Source organism: Ranitomeya imitator, chromosome 1, assembly GCF_032444005.1.
Source record: "Ranitomeya imitator isolate aRanImi1 chromosome 1, aRanImi1.pri, whole genome shotgun sequence".
In the NCBI taxonomy this organism is placed as follows: Eukaryota; Metazoa; Chordata; class Amphibia; order Anura; family Dendrobatidae; genus Ranitomeya; species Ranitomeya imitator.
In genome coordinates, this window is record NC_091282.1 from 528,280,522 (window position 1) to 528,303,820 (window position 23,299).

The 23,299-nt window shown below is 44.6% G+C and overlaps 1 protein-coding gene across 2 annotated transcripts in view; it reads left to right on the plus strand.

Moving 5' to 3' along the window:
* SNX30 (sorting nexin family member 30) overlaps positions 1-23,299 on the plus strand; it is a 95,678-nt gene that overhangs the window by 8,515 nt on the left and 63,864 nt on the right. The gene's annotated exons all lie outside the window — the stretch shown is intronic.

The following is a 23,299-nucleotide window of genomic DNA, read 5'->3' on the forward strand; positions in this document are numbered from 1 at the left end:
ATTCGGGAGAAGTCTTGGAGGCGATCAGGTGAGTAGCGAATAAGCGTGGAGGAGAGAAGGAGGTCTTGGGAGGACCGGAGATTTACGTGAGGGAAGATATTGAGAGATTAGTTTGGAAATATATGGAGGAGAAAGGTTATGGATGGCTTTGTAGGTCAGAGTTAGTAGTTTAAACTGGATACGCTGGGAAATTGGGAGCCAGTGAAGGGATTTGCAAAGAATCAGGAGTGTAGCGAGGAGAGAGATTAGTTAGTCGGGCAGCAGAGTTAAGGATGGGCTGGAGGGGTGCAAGAGTGTTAGAAGGTAGGCCACAGAGGAGGATGTTGCAGTAGTCGAGGTGGGAGATGAATAGGGCATGCACAAGCATTTTGGTAGAGTGAGGGTTGAGGAAAGGACGGATTCTGGAAATATTTTTGAGCTGGAGGCGGCAGGAGGTGGCGAGAGCTTGGATATGCGGTTTGAAGGACAGGGCAGAGTCAAGGGTTAAGGTACCTTCACACTGAGCAGCTTTAGAACGATAATGATAGCGATCCGTGACGTTGCAGTGTCCTGGATAGCGATATCGTTGTGTTTGACACGCAGCAGCGATCAGGATCCTGCTGTGACATCGCTGGTCGGAGCTAGAAGGCCAGAACTTTATTTTGTTGCTGGATCACCCGCTGACATCGCTGAATTGGCGTGTGTGATGCTGATCCAGCGATGTGTTCACTTGTAACCAGGGTAAACATCGGGTTACTAAGGGCAGGGCCGCGCTTAGTAACCCGATGTTTACCCTGGTTACCATTGTAAATGTAAAAAAACACAAACACTACAAACTTACATTCCGGTGTCTGTCGCGTCCCCTGGCGTCAGCTTCCCTGCACTGTGTCAGCGCCAGCCGGCCGTAAAGCAGCACAGCGGTGACGTCACCGCTCTGCTTTACGGCCGGCGCTTACACAGTGCAGGGAAGCTGACGCCGGGGAACGCGACAGAAACCGGAATGTAAGTATGTAGTGTTTGTGTTTTTTTACATTTACAATGGTAACCAGGGTAAACATCGGGTTACTAAGCGCGGCCCTGCGCTTAGTAACCTGATGTTTACCCTGGTTACCCGGGGACTTCGGCATCGTTGGTCGCTGGAGAGCTGTCTGTGTGACAGCTCTCCAGCGACCACACAACGACTAAACAGTGACGCTGCAGCGATCGGCATCGTTGTCTATATCGCTGCAGCGTCGCTTAATGTGATGGTACCTTTACTCCGAGGCAGCGGATTTTGGGGACCGGAGAAAGTGTTATTTTGTTTATTTTGATAGATCGGGTATGGAAGATATTCGAGATGAAGGAAAGATAATTAGTTCAGATTTGTCCACATTGAGCTTGAGGAAGCGAGAGGAGAAGGAGGAAATGGCTGAGAGACACTCTGGGATTCTGGAGCCAGAAAGGTAGATCTTGGTGTCATCAGAGTATAGATGGTACTGGAAGCCATAAGACCTTATGAGTTGTCGCAGGCTGAGTGTATAGATTGAGAAGAGTAAGGGCCCTAGGACAGAGCCTTGAGGGACACCAACAGAGAGGGGGCGAGATGAAGAGGTAGTATTGGTGTAGGAAACGCTAAATGTCCGGTTGGTAAGGTATTAGGAAATCCAAGATAGGGTAAGGTCTTTGACACTAAAGGAAGAGAGGATCTGTAGTAGGAGGCAGTGGTCAACTATGTCGAAGGCAGAGGACAGGTCTAGAAGGAGGAGAATTGTTGTGAATTCTGTGGCTGAGTTCACTTCTGTGGTCACAAGTGGTATTGCAGTCTCTGGGCTTCCTCCCTCAGGTGTTTTGGTGAGCTCGTTGGCTGCCTTGCTATTTAGCTCCACCTGAGTCTGTCTTCCTTGCTCCTTGTCAATGTTCCAGTGTTGGATCTGAGCTACTGCATCTTTCCTTGGGCCTGCTGCTCTGCTAGATAAGTGCTTCTAGTTTGTTTTCTGTTTTTTCTGTCCAGCTTGTTATTATCTTTTGCTGGAAGCTCTGAGAAGCAAAGGGGTGCACCGCCGTGCTGTTAGTTCGGCACGGTGGGTCTTTTTGCCCCTTTGCGTGGTTTTCGTTTTAGGGTTTTTTGTAGACTGCATAGTTCTCTTTGCTATCCTCGCTCTGTCTAGAATATCGGGCCTCACTTTGCTGAATCTATTTCATTCCTACGTTTGTCTTTTCATCTTGCTAACAGTCATTATATGTGGGGGCTGCCTATTCCTTTGGGGTATTTCTCTGAGGTAAGTCAGGCTTGTATTTCTATCTTCAGGCTAGTCAGCTCCTCAGGCAGTGCCGAGTTGCATAGGTAGTTGATAGGCGCAATCCACTGCTGCTTCCAGTTGTGTGAGGATAGATCAAGTACTGCAGTCTACAGAGATTCCACGTCTCAGAGCTCGTCCTATTGTTTTTGGTTATTGCCAGATCTCTGTATGTGCGCTGATTACTGCACGCTGTGTTGCCTGATTGCCAGCCATAACAGTACAAGGAGCCATTCAATGATTTCCAATAGAGGGAAAAAAGAAATCCTGACATCATTTTTTTTTCTTAGCTCTGTCTTCAGTCTTTTTTTTCCCCTAGACATTAGAGTGCTTCAGGACACAGCTGTGGACATGGATATTCAGGCTCTGTGCTCCTCAATGGATAATCTCGTTGTAAATGTACAAAAGATTCAAGATACTATTGATCAGAAATCGATGCTAGAACCAAGAATTCCGATTCCTGATTTGTTTTTTGGTGACAGAACTAAGTTCCTGAGCTTCAGAAATAATTGTAAGCTATTTTTGGCCTTGAAACCTCATTCTTCTGGTAATCCTATTCAACAGGTTTTGATTATTATTTCTTTTTTGCGCGGCGACCCACAGGACTGGGCGTTTTCTCTTGCACCAGGAGATTCTGCATTGAGTAATGTTGATGCATTTTTCCAGGCGCTGGGATTGCTTTACGATGAGCCTAATTCAGTGGATCAAGCTGAGAAAAATCTGCTGGCTTTATGCCAGGGTCAGGATGATGTAGAAGTATATTGTCAGAAATTTAGAAAATGGTCAGTACTCACTCTGTGGAATGAATCTGCACTAGCGGCTTTGTTCAGAAAGGGTCTCTCTGAAGCTCTTAAGGATGTAATGGTGGGATTTCCTATGCCTGCTGGTTTGAATGAGTCTATGTCCTTGGCCATTCAGATCGGTCGTCGCTTGCGCGAGCGTAAATCTGTGCACCATCTGGCGGTATTGTCTGAGAGTAAGCCTGAGCCTATGCAGTGCGACAGGACTATGACTAAAGTAGAACGGCACGAACACAGACGTCTGAACAGACTGTGTTTCTATTGTGGTGATTCTACTCATGCTATTTCTAATTGTCCTAAACGCACTAGGCGGTTCGATAGCTCTGCCGTTATTGGTACTGTACAGTCCAAATTCCTTTTGTCCATTACCTTAATGTGCTCTTTGTCATCATATTCTGTCATGGCGTTTGTGGATTCAGGCGCTGCCCTGAATCTGATGGATTTGGATTATGCTAAACGTTGTGGATTTTTCTTGGAGCCTTTGCGGTGTCCTATTCCGTTGAGAGGAATTGATGCTACACCTCTGGCCAAGAATAAGCCTCAGTACTGGGCCCAGCTGACCATGTGCATGGCTCCTGCACATCAGGAAGTTATTCGCTTTTTGGTACTGCATAATTTGCATGATGTGGTCGTGTTGGGGTTGCCATGGCTACAAACCCATAATCCAGTATTGGATTGGAACTCTATGTCGGTAACCAGCTGGGGTTGTCAGGGAGTACATGGTGATGTTCCATTTTTGTCTATTTCGTCATCCATTCCTTCTGACATCCCAGAGTTCTTGTCGGACTTTCAGGATGTATTTGAAGAGTCCAAGTCTGATGCCCTTCCTCCGCATAGGAATTGTGATTGTGCTATCGATTTGATTCCTGGTAGTAAATTCCCTAAGGGTCGTTTATTTAATTTGTCCGTACCTGAACACACCGCTATGCGCAGTTATGTGAAGGAGTCCCTGGAGAAGGGACATATTCGCCCATCGTCGTCACCATTGGGAGCAGGGTTCTTTTTTGTAGCCAAGAAGGATGGTTCGCTAAGACCGTGTATTGATTACCGCCTTCTTAATAAGATCACTGTTAAGTTTCAGTATCCCTTGCCATTGATTTCTGACTTGTTTGCTCGGATTAAGGGGGCTAGTTGGTTTACTAAGATTGATCTTCGTGGTGCGTATAATTTGGTGAGAATCAGGCAGGGAGATGAATGGAAAACGGCATTTAATACGCCCGAGGGTCATTTTGAGTATCTGGTGATGCCGTTCGGACTTGCCAATGCTCCATCTGTTTTTCAGTCTTTTATGCATGACATTTTCCGTGAGTATCTGGATAAATTCTTGATTGTTTACTTGGATGACATTTTGATCTTCTCAGATGATTGGGAGTCTCATGTGAAGCAAGTCAGAATGGTTTTCCAGGTACTGCGTGCTAATTCCTTGTTCGTGAAGGGATCAAAGTGTCTCTTCGGTGTGCAGAAAGTTTCATTTTTGGGGTTCATCTTTTCCCCTTCTACTATCGAGATGGATCCGGTTAAGGTTCAGGCCATCCAGGATTGGACTCAGCCGACATCTCTAAAAAGTCTGCAGAAATTCCTGGGCTTTGCTAATTTTTATCGTCGCTTCATCTGTAATTTTTCTAGCATTGCCAGACCATTGACCGATTTGACCAAGAAGGGTGCTGATTTGGTTAATTGGTCTTCTGCTGCCGTGGAAGCTTTTCAGGAGTTGAAGCGTCGTTTTTGCTGTGCCCCTGTGTTGTGTCAACCTGATGTTTCTCTTCCGTTCCAGGTCGAGGTTGATGCTTCTGAGATTGGTGCAGGGGCGGTTTTGTCACAGAGAGGTTCTGGTTGCTCAGTGTTCAAACCATGTGCTTTCTTTTCCAGGAAATTTTCTGCTGCTGAGCGTAATTATGATGTGGGCAACCGAGAGTTGCTGGCCATGAAGTGGGCATTCGAGGAGTGGCGTCATTGGCTTGAGGGTGCTAAGCATCGCGTGGTGGTTTTGACTGATCATAAGAACCTTACTTATCTTGAGTCTGCCAAGCGCTTGAATCCTAGACAGGCCCGTTGGTCGTTATTTTTTGCTCGTTTTGATTTTGTGATTTCATACCTTCCGGGCTCTAAAAATGTGAAGGCGGATGCTCTGTCTAGGAGTTTTGTGCCCGACTCTCCGGGGTTATCTGAGCCGGCGAGTATCCTCAAGGAAGGAGTCATTGTGTCTGCCATCTCCCCTGATTTGCGGAGAGTGTTGCAGAAATTTCAGGCTAATAAACCTGATCGTTGTCCGGCCGAGAAACTGTTCGTCCCTGATAGGTGGACTAGTAAAGTTATCTCTGAACTTCATTGTTCGGTGCTGGCCGGTCATCCAGGAATCTTTGGTACCAGGGAGTTGGTTGCTAGATCCTTCTGGTGGCCATCTCTGTCACGGGATGTGCGTGCTTTTGTGCAGTCCTGTGGAATTTGTGCTAGGGCTAAGCCCTGCTGTTCACGTGCCAGTGGGTTGCTTTTGCCCTTGCCGGTCCCGAAGAGGCCTTGGACACATATTTCGATGGATTTCATTTCTGACCTTCCCGTTTCTCAAAAGATGTCTGTCATTTGGGTGGTCTGTGATCGCTTTTCTAAAATGGTCCATCTGGTGCCCTTGGTTAAATTGCCTTCCTCCTCTGATTTGGTGCCTTTGTTCTTCCAGCATGTGGTTCGTTTACATGGCATTCCTGAGAATATTGTTTCTGACAGAGGTTCCCAGTTTGTCTCGAGGTTCTGGCGAGCCTTTTGTGGTAGGATGGGCATTGACCTATCTTTTTCCTCGGCCTTCCATCCTCAGACTAATGGCCAGACCGAACGAACCAATCAGACCTTGGAAACATATCTGAGATGTTTTGTTTCCGCTGACCAGGATGATTGGGTGTCATTTTTGCCGTTGGCTGAGTTCGCCCTTAATAATCGGGCCAGCTCGGCTACCTTGGTCTCTCCATTTTTCTGCAATTCTGGGTTCCATCCTCGTTTCTCTTCAGGACAGGTTGAGTCTTCGGACTGTCCTGGTGTGGATTATGTGGTGGACAGGTTGCAGCAGATCTGGACTCAGGTAGTGGACAATTTGACCTTGTCCCAGGAGAAGGCTCAGCTTTTCGCTAATCGCAGACGCCGTGTGGGACCCCGACTTCGTGTTGGGGATCTGGTTTGGTTATCTTCTCGTCATATACCTATGAAGGTTTCCTCTCCTAAATTTAAACCTCGTTTTATTGGTCCGTATAGGATTTCTGAGATTCTCAATCCGGTGTCTTTTCGTCTGACCCTCCCAGACTCCTTTTCCATACATAATGTATTCCATAGGTCGTTGTTGAGGAGATACGTGGCACCTATGGTTCCATCTGTGGAGCCTCCTGCCCCTGTTTTGGTGGAGGGGGAATTGGAGTATATTGTGGAGAAGATTTTGGATTCTCGTGTCTCTAGACGGAAACTCCAGTATCTGGTCAAATGGAAGGGTTATGCTCAGGAAGATAATTCCTGGGTTTTTGCCTCTGATGTCCATGCCCCAGATCTTGTTCGTGCCTTTCATGTGGCTCATCCTGGTCGGCCTGGGGGTTCTGGTGAGGGTTCGGTGACCCCTCCTCAAGGGGGGGGGTACTGTTGTGAATTCTGTGGCTGAGTTCACTTCTGTGGTCACAAGTGGTATTGCAGTCTCTGGGCTTCCTCCCTCAGGTGTTTTGGTGAGCTCGTTGGCTGCCTTGCTATTTAGCTCCACCTGAGTCTGTCTTCCTTGCTCCTTGTCAATGTTCCAGTGTTGGATCTGAGCTACTGCATCTTTCCTTGGGCCTGCTGCTCTGCTAGATAAGTGCTTCTAGTTTGTTTTCTGTTTTTTCTGTCCAGCTTGTTATTATCTTTTGCTGGAAGCTCTGAGAAGCAAAGGGGTGCACCGCCGTGCTGTTAGTTCGGCACGGTGGGTCTTTTTGCCCCTTTGCGTGGTTTTCGTTTTAGGGTTTTTTGTAGACTGCATAGTTCTCTTTGCTATCCTCGCTCTGTCTAGAATATCGGGCCTCACTTTGCTGAATCTATTTCATTCCTACGTTTGTCTTTTCATCTTGCTAACAGTCATTATATGTGGGGGCTGCCTATTCCTTTGGGGTATTTCTCTGAGGTAAGTCAGGCTTGTATTTCTATCTTCAGGCTAGTCAGCTCCTCAGGCAGTGCCGAGTTGCATAGGTAGTTGATAGGCGCAATCCACTGCTGCTTCCAGTTGTGTGAGGATAGATCAGGTACTGCAGTCTACAGAGATTCCACGTCTCAGAGCTCGTCCTATTGTTTTTGGTTATTGCCAGATCTCTGTATGTGCGCTGATTACTGCACGCTGTGTTGCCTGATTGCCAGCCATAACAGAGAATAGAGAATTGTCCGTTTGCTTTTGCTGTAAGTAGTTCGTAACTGGTCAGGGCAGTCTCAGTGGAATGGTGGGGACGGAAGCCAGATTATAGTTTGTCGAAGAGAGAGATGCAAAGTGAGAGGAAAGTTCAGCATGGGCGTGCCGCTCAAGGAGTTTGGAAGCAAATGGGAGCAAAGATATGGGGCGATAGCTGGACATAGCGCTTGGGTCAAGGGATGGCTTTTTGAGGATAGTTGGGATTGTGGCATGTTTGAAAGCAGAGGGGAAGGTACCAGAAGTTAGTGATAGGTTGAAGAGATGGGTTAGCGATGGGATTAGTGTGGTGGTTGGGGAGAAGATGGGATGGGGTCAAGCGCACAAGTGGTGAGGTGTGATTTGGAGAGATGAGCAAGCTCCCCTTCAGTGATTTTTGGAGAGAGAAGTTATGGGGTTAGGGCATTGGTCTGGTATACAAAGGGGTTGCGGTGGTTTGACAACAAAGACTTGCCTTGTTTGGTCTTGTTTGGTCTGTCTTATTTTGAAGTGCGTGGCAAAGTCCTCGGCAACGATTAGGGAACGCGGAGGAGGGAGTTGAGTGTTGAACAACTGTTTGGGGTTGTTGGATAGGGAAGACACGAGGGATGTAAAATAGGCCTTTTTTTAGCAGAGGTGAGAGCTGATTTGAATGTGAGGGTTGCTTGTTTGAGTGCAGTGAAATTTATGCAATTCCGGATACTTGATGGAGCTTTTTAGTGAGGACATCTGCACCGTCGCAGCTACAGCCACAAAATTTCGTCTGGACCCCGAGAGCGTCATAGGCTATGTTGTGAGGCGAAATTTTAACCCCGCGCGTTCCAATTCACCAAACAATTTTGCCCCTATCTACATAATGGGGGAAAAAGTGAAAGGAAAAGTGTTGGAGGCAAATTGACAGCTACCAGATGTGAACAAGGGGGACTTAAAGAATGAGAGCGATGGCACCAAAGAGTATATACCGTACAGTTGCTAAGGTGGGGCCTCGACATGGGATACTCACCACACACGGAGATATGGGTACACACAAAATGTGCCACACACTACCACATGCTTGAACACATATACCACCCTCAGCACACATTTCACCACATATACACCAACCTCGCCACATAAAAGTCTAAACACAAAAGTCGCCACTCAAACTTGCCATGCGCATAATTCGCCACATGCAAAACTAGGCTCACGCAAAACTCACCATACGTGCAAAACTCACCTCATGGAAAACTCACCACACGCAAAAGTTGCACACGTGGAAAAATTGCCACATGCACAAAAATTGCAACACATGAAAAAGTTGCCTCACACAAAACGCACCACACATAAAACTCGCCACGCGCAAAACTCGCCATGCGCAAAACCTGCTGCACACAACTTGCTACACTAACCTGTCACATTCAACTCGACACACAAAAAGTTGCCACACACAACTCATCTCACACAAGTCGCTACATGCATGTCACAACACAGCAATTCAACACACACAATTTGACACCTGAAACTCGCCCTAAAACACACACAAGTCTGGTATTATCCTTCAAAAATAAAAATCCGATTAATAAGCAGACAAACTACAAGAGCAACAAATGTACCATATAGGAAAAACTGCAGCTGTCAGTCACATGACCTGTCTTATGTGTATGTGTGAGCTACCGTAATATATACTGCCAGGGGGGAGGGCTTCCTGTTGGCTGGGGATTTATCAGGCTGCCAATTTAGCTTACAAATACTGAGGTAAAAATACTGACCAAATAACGTGTGAACGAGGTCTAATACAGGAGGAGATGACACACACATATATACTATATACAGGAGGAGACGACACACTGGTATGTACTATATACAGGAGGACATGACACGCGTATATACTATATACAGGAGGAGATGACCTACAGGTGTATATACTATATAAAAGAGATGACACATAGGTATATAGAGGATATGACATACAGCAGGTACATACTATATACAGGGGAGATGACATACAGGTATACTATATATAGGATTAGATGACATACAGTATATACTATATACAGAAGAGATGACACATGGGTATATACTAATATACAGGAGGAGATGACCTACAGGTATATACTATATACAGAAGAGATGACATTCCTCACCAAACATAAAAAAGAGGGTGGACAAAAGTATTGGCACTGTTAAAAAAATCATGTGATGCTTCTCTAATTTGTGTAATTAACAGCACCTGTAACTTACCTGTGGCACCTAACAGGTGTTGGCAATAACTAAATCACATTTGCAGCCAGTTGACATGGATTAAAGTTGACTCAACCTCTGTCCTTGTGTGTACCACATTGAGCATGGAGAAAAGAAAGAAGACCAAAGAACTGTCTGAGGACTTGAGTAACGAAATTGTGAGGAAGCATGAGCAATCTCAAGGCTGCAAGTCCATCTCCAAAGACCTGAATGTTCCTGTGTCTACCGTGCACAGTGTCATCAAGAAGTTTAAAGCCCATGGCATTGTGGCTAATCTCCCTAGATGTGGACGGAAAAGAAAAGTTGACAAGCGATTTCAACGCAAGATTGTACGGATGTTGGATAAAGAACCTCGACTAACATCCAAACAAGTTCAAGCTGCCCTGCAGTCCGAGGGTACAACGGTGTCAACCCGTACTATCCATCGGCGTCTGAATGAAAAGGGACTGTATGGTAGGAGACCCAGGAAGACCCCACTTCTTACCCCGAGACATAAAAGAGCCAGGATGGAGTTTGCCGAAACTTACCTGAAAAAGCCTAAAACGTTTTGGAAGAATGTTCTCTGGTCAGATGAGACAAAAGTAGAGCTTTTTGGGCAAAGGCATCAATCTAGAGTTTACAGGAGAAAAAAAGAGGCATTCAAAGAAAAGAACACGGTCCCTACAGTCAAAACATGGCGGAGGTTCCCTGATGTTTTGGGGTTGCTTTGCTGCCTCTGGCACTGGACTGCTTGACTGTGTGCATGGCATTATGAAGTCTGAAGACTACCAACAAATTTTGCAGTATAATGTAGGGCCCAGTGTGAGAAAGCTGAGTCTCCCTCAGAGGTCATGGGTCTTCCAGCAGGACAATGACCCAAAACACACTTCAAAAAGCACTAGAAAATGGTTTGAGAGAAAGCACTGGAGACTTCTAAGGTGGCCAGCAATGAGTCCAGACCTGAATCCCATAGAACACGTGTGGAGAGATCTAAAAATGGCAGTTTGGAGAAGGCACCCTTCAAATATCAGGGACCTGGAGCAGTTTGCCAAAGAAGAATGGTCTAAAATTCCAGCAGAGCATTGTAAGAAACTCATTGATGGTTACCGGAAGCGGTTGGTCGCAGTTATTTTGGCTAAAGGGTGTGCAACCAAGTATTAGGCTGAGGGTGCCAATACTTTTGTCTGGCCCATTTTTGGAGTTTTGTGTGAAATGATCAATGTTTTGCTTTTTGCTTCATTCTTTGTGTTTTTTCATTTAAGACAAATTTAAATGAAGATAATACCAAATAATTTGTGTTTGTAATCATTTTCAGGAAGAAACTGAGTATTATCTTACAGAATTGCAGGAGTGTCAATACTTTTGGCCACAACTGTACTATATACAGGAGATGACATTCAGGTGTATACTATATATAAGGAAGATGACAAACCTATATATACTGAGGGGAAAATGAGAGGTGTGAAGTGGAAGGTGAGGTGAAAATGAGGCGTGATGGGAAAATGAGAGAAGTGAGGTGCTATAACGAACCACAGATATTTACTATGCCCAGGCAACACCGGGCTCTTCAGCTAATAAACAAGTACTATATAATTGTCTAAGGGTCACTTCCGTCTCTGTCTGTCCCGGAAATCCCACGTCGCTGATTGGTCGTGGGCGCCAGGCCACGACCAATCAGCGACGGGCACAGTCCGGCGGCAAAATGGCCGCTCCTTCCTCTCCGCAGTCAGTGCCCTCTCCATACTCCCTTCCAGTCAGCACTCACACAGGGTTAATGTCAGCGTTAACGGACCGCGTTATGACGCGGTGTGACGCACTTCGTTAAAGCTGCTATTAACCCTTTGTGACCAACTTTTTACTATTGATGCTGCCTATACAGCATCAATAGTAAAAAGATCTAATGTTAACAATAATAATTTTTTTTTTAAAAATACTTACCCTCCGTCGGCCCCTCGGATCCAGTACAGGCCTTTCCCGCTCCTTGCGATGCCCCGGTGACCGCTCCATGCATTGGGATCTCGCGAGATGATGACGTCGCAATAATCTTGGTACTCTTCCCCTGTATTCCCTGTGCAGGTCGGTATTCTTATATCCTCATGTATGCAATTTCAATACTTGAGATCACATGTTCGCTAGTCTGATGCAGCTTCTCTGTTCTCTTCTAGTGAGAGAAGTTGGGTGAGACTAGTTTATCGCTAACCATCCACTCGCCTGCGGAATACAGAAGAAATGTAATGGTGTGTACATTCAGCGAGTGCAGACTTTTCTTCTGAGACTATAAAACCCCTTTAAGAACTTATTACAGTTTGTCTGTGTTCAGTAATTTTTTGTTACAAAAATAGTTAAAAAATAAATTATACCAAAAATTATCAATGTGATTTACTGCTACCTCAGACATGGCATTGAAAAGTGCATACTACTACAGTATATGGCATTATTAATCCAACAGTGTCTGCAGCATGCCTGTGTGTGCTCTTTGTTATCCGTGAAGGCTGTGATGAATGGCTGCTTTCTCTGCTGTATACTAAGTTGTGACTATGCTTCTTATATGCAAACCTAAAAGCTGCTGGGAATGACACAATATGTCACCCACTTGAGTGCAGCAGATCTATAAATAAATGTGCCAATAAGTTCAGCTAGTCTGTGCTATCCATTAATTACAAGTTAGATTGACAGCATAGTGTGCAGTCAGAAAGAAAAAAAATCATTTTGCAGGGAAGCATTTCTTACAGTGGTGTGAAAAAATGTTTGCCTGCTTCCCATTCTTCTGCATGTTTGTCACACTTACGGTAAATGTTTCAGATCCACCAAACAAATTTAAATATTAGACACAGACAACATGAGTAAACACAAAATGCAGTTGTTTTTTTTTTTTTTAAGATAAAGGTCTTTATTAAAGGAAAAAGAAATCCAAACCTACAGGGCTCTGTGTGAAAGTGATTCCCCTCCCACACACACCCCTCCCTTAAAACATAAATTATGTGGTTTATCATATCTTTGGGAAGTGTAATTCAAATTCCCTAGCCACCCAGGATTGATTACAGCCACACCTGTTTTCAATAAAAAAATCACTTAAATAGGATCTACCTGACAAGTGAAGTAGGCCAAAAGATCCTCCAAAGATAGACATCCTGCAGCAATCCAAAGAAATTCTGGTACAAATGAGAAGGTAGTTGAGATCTATTAATTTGGAAAAGCTTCTAAAGCCATTTCTAAAGCTCTGGGACTAGCCACAGGGAAAGCGATTATCCACAAATGGCAAAAACATGTAACAGTGGTGAACCTTCCCAGGAGTGGCCGGCTGACTAAAATTATCCCAAGAGCGCAATGACTATTCATCCAACAAGTCACAAAAGACCCCACAAACACATCCAAGGAACTGCAGGCCTCACTTGCTTTAGTTAAGATCAGCGTTCATGACTCCATTATGATAAAGAGAAAAAATGGTCTGCATGACAGAGTTCCATGACCAAAAAACACTGCTGACCACTAAGAATATAAAGGCTCGTCTCCATTTTGCCAGAAGACATCTTGATGATCCGCAATACTTTTGGGAGAATACTCTGTGGACTGACGAGACAAAAGTTGAAGTTTTTGGAAGGTGTATGTCCTATTACTAGTGATGAGCGAGTGTACTCATTGCTCGGGTGATCTCCGAGTATTTGTTAGTGTTCGGAGATCAAGTTTTCATCGCCGCAGCTGAATGATTTACAGCTATTAGCCAGCTTGATTACATGTGGGGATTCCCTAGCAACCATGCAACCCCCACATGTACTCAGCCTGGCTAATAGCTGCAAATCATTCAGCTGCGGCGATGAAAACGTAATCTCCGAACACTAAAAAATACTCGGAGATCACCCGAGCGTGCTCGAGGAAAACCTGAGCAAAGAGTATACTCGCTCATCACTACCTATTACATTTGGCAAAGAAGTAAGACAGCATTTTTAAAAAGGAACCTCAGGCTTCAGGACCTGGATGTCGCGACTGTCTTCGGTAAAGAAAGTGGGGTTTCAAACTGTAACTGGGACCCTAACTATTCTTGTCCCGGGGGTACTCTTGAAGGTTGAGAGGCCCGAGTCTCCAACCTTGCTATGGTCCTGTAAAACCCTTATCTGTCCCACCCCATGATTCATGGGACAGAAGTGTAAGGTAAACCTGACACAAAGACAAAGCAGGGATAAAAACCTCTATCATACAAAAACACTAACCAACAATAGGGAGGAGGAGGATAGGAACAGGAAGGAATAAACTAAATGGGAACAGGGACTAGGAGATAAACCCACACGTACTACAGCAAACCACAGAACATTGCTATAACAACTCTACTCCAACTACTTAGTTTTAGCACACCACACAGGAAGACTAATCTTTCGCCGGCAGGGACAAGAAAGTCTGACCAGTTTTTATATGAAGAGGTAATGACAAGGTAATTCTGCTTTCTATCAAAAAATCCGGAAGGAGAATGTCTGGCCATCTGTTTGTGATCTCAAGCTGAAGCGCACTTGATTTATGCAGCAGTAAAAAAAGAATTAAGACTTTGGAGTGACCTAGTCAAAGTCCTGACCTTAATCTGATTGAGATTGATGGAGATGCTGTGGCATGAGCTTTTAAAAAGGTGGTTCATTTTCCAAACCCTCCAATGTGGCTGAATTGGGCTGTGTGCCCACGTTGCGTTTTTATGCGTTTCTGCCGCATTTTTTGCCGCAGCGGAAACGCTTAAAAAAATGCTTAAACGCATTCCCATGCAATCCTATGGGATTCCGCAGTTGCTGTGCCCATGCTGCGGATTTTGCCGCTGCGGTATCGCATAGCGATAAAATCCGCAGCATGTTCACTATTTTATGGGATTGTATTGAAACGCTCACTTTACGCATGTGGCTATGCCCACCATGCGTAAAGTGAGCGCTTCATGTGCGGATGGTACCCAGGGTCTGGAGGAGAGGAGACTTTCCTTCCTCCCGCCTCTCAGCGGTGCATGCGGCGGCTTCCGTTACCAGGGATGCATTGCGCGAATCACCTGGGATGATGTCGCGGTCACAAAGGTCCTTCGTGCAAATCATCCCTGGGAACAACGTAAAATATTGTTGTTCTCAGCTTCCGACGGCCCCCGATTTCTGGTGCTGAGGAGATCGGGGGCTGTCGGAAGATGAGAATATACAATATTTTTTATTGTTTTAATTATTTTTAACATTCTATCTTTTACTATTGATGCTGCATAGGCAGCATCAATACTGAAAAGTTGGTCACACTTGTCAAGCACTATTCTTGACAAGTGTGACCAACCTGCCGATCACTTTTCCAAGCGATGCCTCAAATTGCTTGCGCTTTTCCAAGCTATCTGCAAGCTAAAAATGCTTGCAAAACGCTTGTGTTTTGTGGGAAAATGCATGCGAATTCCGCATGCAGTTTACTCGCGGCAGGGAGTTGTGGAAATGCTGCGGACATCATGGCTGTGAGGATAGTACTTGGTGGTTAGAAGAGTAGGCGTTTGGTGGATTTATCTGTGACTGTTGCTTGGTTTAGTGAGTGTGATTCCCTTTCTTCTCCTACTTTGGTTTTACACCATCCTCCACTCCTTGGTGCATTCCTCTGTTATATGTGAGTATATATTTGTATGCCTGGTATTTTCCTTTTCCCCTGTTCGTGTTGCCTTGTTCGTCTGATTGGTGTACTACGGTGCACTGCTCATCCATTTGTGTGTGTGTGTGTGTGTGTGGGGGGGGGGGGGTGTAGGGTACAGACGGAGGGTGGATTCAGAAGATAAGGCAAGGTACGTGGCCCCGGAATCTTCACCTTTTAGAAGTAACCGAGGAAACAGGGCGAGCTAGAGCGCCCGTTGGGGACAGGGAAGGAGCCCCTGGTTCTGGGACACCCAACAATAGAGCTGTGGCACAGGACTTTGTTTTTCTTTACACTGAAGATAATTCTTAATGTCATTGGCTCCAAATTTATTCTGCAACAGGACAACAACCTCAAACATATAGCCAGCCAATCGGACACCTCCCTGATGGTATTGCATGGTGGATAATTATCTTCTCAGCATTGAGGACATAAAGATATGGACCATGTAGATGACCAAAGATGCAATGGTCAGCAAAGCAAACTTAGTGTGTTAGATGAGTCGCATCATCCTTACTTTGCTTCAAAATTGGAAGTTGTCCAGTGAACTACAGCTGCACCCATCTACTGTTTGGAAAAGTCAGGCCAAAAGTAGTCTTCATTAACCCCTTTCTGCCATTAGACAAACTATTCCGTCCATGTGGGGTGGGCCTTACTTCCCAAGGACAGATTAGTACGTCATAGGCGATCGGCCACGCTCACGGGGGGAGCGCGGCCGGGTGTCAGCTGCTTATCGCAGCTGACATCAGGCACTATGTGCCAGGAGCGGTCATGGACTGCCCCTGGCACATTAACCCCCGGCACACCGCGATCAAACATGATCGCGATGTGCCGGCGGTGCAGGGAAGCATCGCGCAGGGAGGGGGCTCCCTGCGGGCTTCCCTGAGACCCCCCGCAGCAACGCGATGTGATCGCGTTGCTCCGGGGGTCTCCTACCTTCCTCCCTGCAGTAAGTCCCGGATCCAAGATGGCCGCGGATCCGGGTCCTGCAGGGAGGGAGGTGCCTTACCAAGTGCCTGCTCAGAGCAGGCACTTGGTAACGCTGCAGCGCTCTGAGACAGATCGGTGATCTGTCAGAGTGCTGTGCAAACTGGCAGATCACCGATCTGTATTGTCCCCCCCTGGGACAAAGTAAAAAAGTTTAAATTTTTTTTTTACAAGTGTGTAAAAAAAAAAAAAAAAAAAATATTATTCCCATAAATACATTTCTTTATCTAAATAAGAAAAAACCAATAAAAGTACACATATTTAGCATCGCCACGTCCGTAACGACCCGACCTATAAAACTGTCCCACTAGTTAACCCCTTCAGTAAACACCGTAAGAAAAAGAGACAAAAAACAACGCTTTATTATCATACCGCCGAACAAAAAGTGGAATAACACGCGATCAAAAAGACGGATATAAATAACCATGATACCGCTGAAAGCGTCATCTTGTCCCGCAAAAAACGAGCCGCCATACAGCAACAGCAGCAAAAAAATAAAAAAGTTATAGTCCTCAGAATAAAGCGATGCAAAAATAATTTTTTCTATAAAATAGTTTTTATCGTGTAAAAGCGCCAAAACATTAAAAAAATGATATAAATGAGGTATCGCTGTAATCGTACTGACCCGAAGAATAAAACTGCTTTATCAATTTTACCAAACACGGAACGGTATAAACGCCTCCCCCAAAAGAAATTCATGAATAGCTGGTTTTTGGTAATTGTGACTCACAAAAATCAGAATAAAAAGCGATCAAAAAATGTCACGTGCCCGAAAATGTTACCAATAAAAACGTCAACTCGTCCCGCAAAAAACAAGACCTCACATGACTCTGTGGACTCAAATATGGAAAAATTATAGCTCTCAAAATGTGGTAACGCAAAAAATATTGTTTGCAATAAAAAGCGTCTTTCAGTGTGACGGCTGCCAATCATAAAAATCCGCTAAAAAACCCGCTATCAAAGTAATTCAAACCCCCCTTCATCACCCCCTTAGTTAGGGAAAAATAAAAAAAATAAAAAAATGTATTTATTTCCATTTTCGGGCTAGGGTTATGGTTAGGGCTAGGGTTAAGGCTACAGTTAGGGTTAAGGCTACAGTTAGGGTTGGGGCTAAAGTTAGGGTTAGGGTTTGCATTACATTTGCGATTGGGAATAGGGTTGGGATTAGGGTTAGGGGTGTGTCAGGGTTAGAGGTGTGGTTAGGATTACCGTTGGAATTAGGGTTAGGGGTGTGTTTGGATTAGGGTTTCAGTTATAATTGGGGGGTTTCCACTGTTTAGGCACATCAGGGGCTCTCCAAACGCGACATGGCGTCCGATCTCAATTACAGCCAATTCTGTGTTGAAAAACAAAAACAGTGCTCCTTCCCTTCCGAGCTCTCCCGTGTGTCCAAACAGGAGTTTACCCCAACATATGGGGTATCGGCGTACTCGGGACAAATTGGACAACAACTTTTGGCGTCCAATTTCTCCTGTTACCCTTGGGAAAATACAAAACTGGGGGCTAAAAAATAATTTTTGTGGGAAATTTTTTTTTTTATTTTCACGGCTCTGCGTTAGAAACTGTAGTGAAACACTTGGGGGCGCAAAGTTCTCACAACACATCTAGATAAGTTCCTTGGGGGGTCTAGTTTCCAATATGGGGTCACTTGTGGGGGGTTTCTACTGTTTAGGTACATTAGGGGCTCTGCAAACGCAATGTGATGCCTGCAGACCATTCCATCTAAGTCTGTATTCCAAATGGCGCTCCTTCCCTTCCGAGCCCTCCCATGCGCCCAAACAGTGGTTCCCCCCCACATATGGGGTATCAGCGCACTCAGGACAAATTGCACAACAACATTTGGGGTCCAATTTCTCCTGTTACCCTCGGGAAAATGCAAAACTGGGGACTAAAAAATAATTTTTGTGAGAAAAAATTTTTGTTTTATTTTTACGGCTCTGCATTATAAACTTCTGTGAAGCACTTGGTGGGTCAAAGTGCTCACCACACCTCTAGATAAGTTCCTTAGGGGGTCTACTTTCCAAAATGGTGTCACTTGTGGGGGGTTTCAATGTTTAGGCACATCAGTGGCTCTCCAAACGCAACATGGTGTCCCATCTCAATTCCTGTCAATTTTGCATTAAAAAGTCAAATGGCGCTCCTTCGCTTCCAAGCGCTGTCATGCGCCCAAACAGTGGTTTACCTCCACTTATGGGGTATCGGCGTACTCAGGACAAATTGTACAACAAGGTTTGGGGTCCATTTTCTCCTGTAACCCTTGGTAAAATAAAACAAATTGTAGCTGAAGTAATTTTTTTGTGAAAAAAAGTTAAATGTTAATTTTTATTTAAACATTCCAAAAATTCCTGTGAAACACCTGAAGGGTTAATAAACTTCTTGAATGTGGTTTTGAGAACCTTGAGGGGTGCAGTTTTTAGAATGGTGTCACACTTGGGTATTTTCTATCATATAGACCCCTCAAAATGACTTCAAATGAGATGTGGTCCCTAAAATAAAATGGTGTTGTAAAAATGAGAAATTGCTGGTCGACTTTTAACCCTTCTAACTCCCTAACAAAAAAAAATTTTGGTTCCAAAATTGTGCTGATGTAAAGTAGACATGTGGGAAATGTTACATATTAAGTATTTTGTGTGACATATCTCTGTGATTTAATTGCATAAAAATTCAAAGTTGGAAAATTGCGAAAATTTTCGCCATATTTCCTTTTTTTTCACAAATAAACGCAGGTATTATCAAAGAAATGTTACCACTATCATGAAGTACAATATGTCTTGAGAAAACAGTGTCAGAATCACCGGGATCCGTTGAAGCGTTCTAGAGTTATAACCTCATAAAGGGACAGTGGTCAGAATTGTAAAAATTGGCCCGGTCCATAACGTGCAAACCACCCTTGGGGGTAAAGGGGTTAAAGAATGCAGCCAAAAGCCATACCTTCAACATGGAAACAAAGCCAAATGTCTCCACTATGCACAAAAAACATAGGACTTGGGGTGCAGAAAATATTTTGGCTGCTTTTGTTACAGCCAGCTACTTCACATTTTGACAGCCAGTCTGAGAGAAAAATTTGTTGGCTCTGAGCAGCCCTTGAATAACAGGGCACAGTGTGCTATCTGATCAAAAATTGGATACTGATTTATACACTTATATGCATGAATCCTTAAGGGGTGCGTGTCCACTGTCCGGATTTAACGGTGCTTTGGACGGAGCGGAAAACCTGCTTCTCCCAAAGCGCCGTCCCCTTCTGTATGCGCGGTGATTCCGGATGTGTTCATTGCACACATCCGGAATCTTTCGCACCTCATGCATAGGGCCCTGTGATTTACCTTGGGGCGATGGAGCGTCGCCGCAAGGTAAACAGACATGCTGCGTTCAAAAAAGACGTGCCACATGTCCGGAAACGCAGGGCCACTGGATGCGTGTTCGCACGCATAGTGGAGACGGGATTTCATAAAATCCCCTCCACTATGCTGGAACATCTGGAGGCTGCGGGTTGAACGCTGCGGTTATATCCAGCGTTCAGTCCGCAGCTAATCCAGATGTAAACCGGCCCGTGGACACATACCCTTAGTCTGACTACTTTTTTTATTCATTTTGCTATTTTTTTTTTTTTTTTTCCAAACTGTTTTTATTAAACATTTTCAATTAAACATTTTCAACATTAGTATATTAACATGCAAACATAGGTACAAGGAATTACCTCCCTCTTTCCGGTATTACAGAAGCCCATTATTAAAGACGGTAACTATTTTAGCGTTCCAATTTGCAAATTAAGGCAAAGTACCTCTCAATCAAGATAAACATAAGGCTAAAAACATAGAATTCAACATGGAAATACAATACGAGTGGACTACCACTCTGTAACTAGATAACCCCAAATGATGAGAGAGGGGAAGTTATAGCTAGAGAAAAAATGAAAAACAAAAAAGAGGGGGGAGGGGTCAACAAACAGACTAGGGAAAGTCGAAGGGAGGGAAGGGGGGGGGGTGGGACACACGGCTCCGCACTTCGCCCAATGTGTTATTTAGGAGACAACTCCGCTCACAAGGGTGTTCGGCCCGCTACCGCCTGTTCCAGAAACCATGTAGTTGTACAGAAGCATTGTTTGAGCCTCTGTTGTATATGCGTTGGAAGGCTGCCATAGTTCAAAAAAATTTTGGGTTTTTAGTTCCTTCTGAAGGGATGCTTCCACCCAATCCATCCTAAATAGGAAGGAGAGTTTGTCCAGGAAGATCCTCAGGGTGGGCACATTAGGTGCCAGCCAGGTTTGTAAAATCGTTTTCCGGGCCGAGGCCGAAATCATGTACAAGAATTTTCTACCATGAGTGGGGATCACAGCCCCTTCATTAGTAATGTACCCGAAAAGAGCCCAGGCTGGGGTGAGAGCTACTCTATATTGTGTATGCGTATGAGTAAATACAAGTATGCGTTGCCAAAATTGTTGGATTTGTGAGCAAGCCCATAAACAGTGGAACATGTCTGCCTCGGCCTCTCCACACCTGGGACAGATCGGACTCGGTATATTACCCATAAGAAAGTTGCGCCTTGGCGAGATATAGGATCTATGCATAATCTTCAACGCCATTTCCCAATAAGATATAAACGGTGTAAATTTAAGCGTGTTCCTCAACATTTGTAAAATCAGAGTAGGTGTCAATGACGGGTCACGGAGCTGCCACTTCATTATTCCTGTGGAATGTTCTTCCCTCTTGTTCTCAGTTCTTAGGAATGTATAGTAGTCTGACACAAGCCGTTTCGTCAGCTTGCATGTGGTAAGTTTGGTTATCAGCTTATCCTGCCAGTCATTATCACTGAAGCCACAAGTAACACTCGTCACATAGCTCTGTAGTTGCATGAAGTGGAAAGGGTGTGTATTGATGAAATCAAATAAAAGTGTCGCCTGGTTGAAAGTAAGGACCTTTTTGGAATGTACATCCACTATGTCTCCCACCCTGCCCAGGCCTAGTGTTTGCCAACCATGAAAAATGTGGTGTGCCTTCCCTGCCTGAAACCTAGAATTAGTACAAAACGTCTGTGCCAGTGACACCCGTGGCGATAGCCCCAACCCACGGCGTATGACAACCCAAGACCGCCAAATTGTTGTAAACAGAGGATTGGCTCTCAGCTCCTGGGGCATCAATGTAAAAGGCTCATGTAATACGTTTACCAGTGACCTACCTCCCATTAGTGATGTTTCAACCGCTAGAGCTGAGTATATAGAGGTACCCTTCAACCAGTCTCGGAGAATTCGCATGTTTGCTGCCAGGTTATACAGCTTAATGTCTGGGAAATTCACTCCGCCACTGGTTCGGGTTTGTGTGAGGGTGTGGAATCCTATTCTGGGCCTCTTCCCTTGCCAAATAAATCTGCGAAACAAACGGTTAATATTATGTTCATCCACTGGTCTCAGATAAAATGGCAGGACATTAAATAGATATAATAATCGGGGAAATGAGATCATTTTTATCAAATTTGCCCGGCCTATGAAGGACAAGGTAAACTTTTCCCATGCTGTCAACTCGTCCTGTAATGAGGTGATGTATGTTTGCAGGTTAGTTTTGTAAAGTTTTGCCGGGTCTCTCGTGATCTGGACCCCCAGGTTCATTTTGCTATTTGATACAAATTTAACGGTCAATACTTCAAATACAGTATTGTTACGGTTTAGGAATTGTTTCACATTTGACTAAATTTTTTGTACAGTACTCTAGGACAGAGAATAAACCGTGTAAATATATACCTGTAGTGAATACATTTTATATGCAACTATAGATTTCCAATTCGGCTTCTTTCACACTTCCGTAGGTCAGGGTGTGTCATAATGCAGCGAATTGACGTATCGACGGACGTTGTGAAAATAGAGTAAAACGTGTGTAACGCATCCAGTTTTATGTCGAATGTGTAGAATGGGACTTTTTAGGTATAAATTTCTAGAGAGATTTATTTATTTATTTTTTTTTTCCCCAGACTAGAAAATCCTTCCAGGCATGCTCAGAATAGAAAAACGCAATACGGCGCTGGATTCCTGGTTTTCACCGGCAACGACGCATCCTGCATCCATAGGCTGCCATTATAGACAATGACGTATGCCGCGGGATGCGTCGTTGCACGTTTTTCCGACGCTGAAAAAACGTTTCATAGAATGTTTTTTTTCTAGACGACTGACCGCTATTTTACGACGGATCCAGTGCACGATGGATGAAACGGATGGCCATCCGTCACAATCCGTCGCTAATACAAGTCTATGGGGATAAAACAGGATCCTGCAGAAAGAATTTGCAGGATCCTGTTTTTTCAAAACTCGACGGATTTCGACGGGAGGAAAAAGACGGAAGAGTGAAAGAGGCCTTAAATACGCAATGTACTGTACATTTATTTTTCTCAGCATAGCATAAACTGTACATAAATATATACCTTCAGTGAATACACTGTTTATAAATATATGTTTGCAGTGAATAAATGAAAATGGGCAACCAAGTTGGCCTTTGCTGGCACTGCGTTGACATTCTCCTTTATGAATTGTGCCAGTTATTTAGCAGTGTTACATTTCTTTTAGTGGTGCTACCATGTGGCTGGTGTTGAACAAAACTATGGCACAGCTCAATCCACATAGTTTAACCAGACACCAAAGTAACACCAACCCGTTAAATAGTGCAGGCAGCCAATTCTGTATATAGTGCAGTTAATTCCCCAGGTGTTGGGCTTCTGGTACAGTTCCACACGATCTGTACCTCCTGGTCTTCTGTTCCTTTTTCCTGCTCTTACTATCTAATGTTGACTACCCTCCTCCATGCTTTCTCTCTGCATTTCTCACTGGCTCCATGCCTCTCTTCCATTTCGCTCTCTTGTTCTCCTCCCGTTCCTGGAGCGCTATGATTCGCTAGCTCATAAACTGATCCAAGGGGCATGTCTAGAAGGGGGTTGAGCAACCAGTTGGCTGGAAGAGGATGGGCAAGTTGGAATCTCTCTCCTCTTCTCGCTAGTGGCCATCAGTACTCGGGGAACAGGTGATTCCCCAATTCAGGACAACCTTATACAGTCAGAGGATGGCGGCTCAAGTGTCAGGC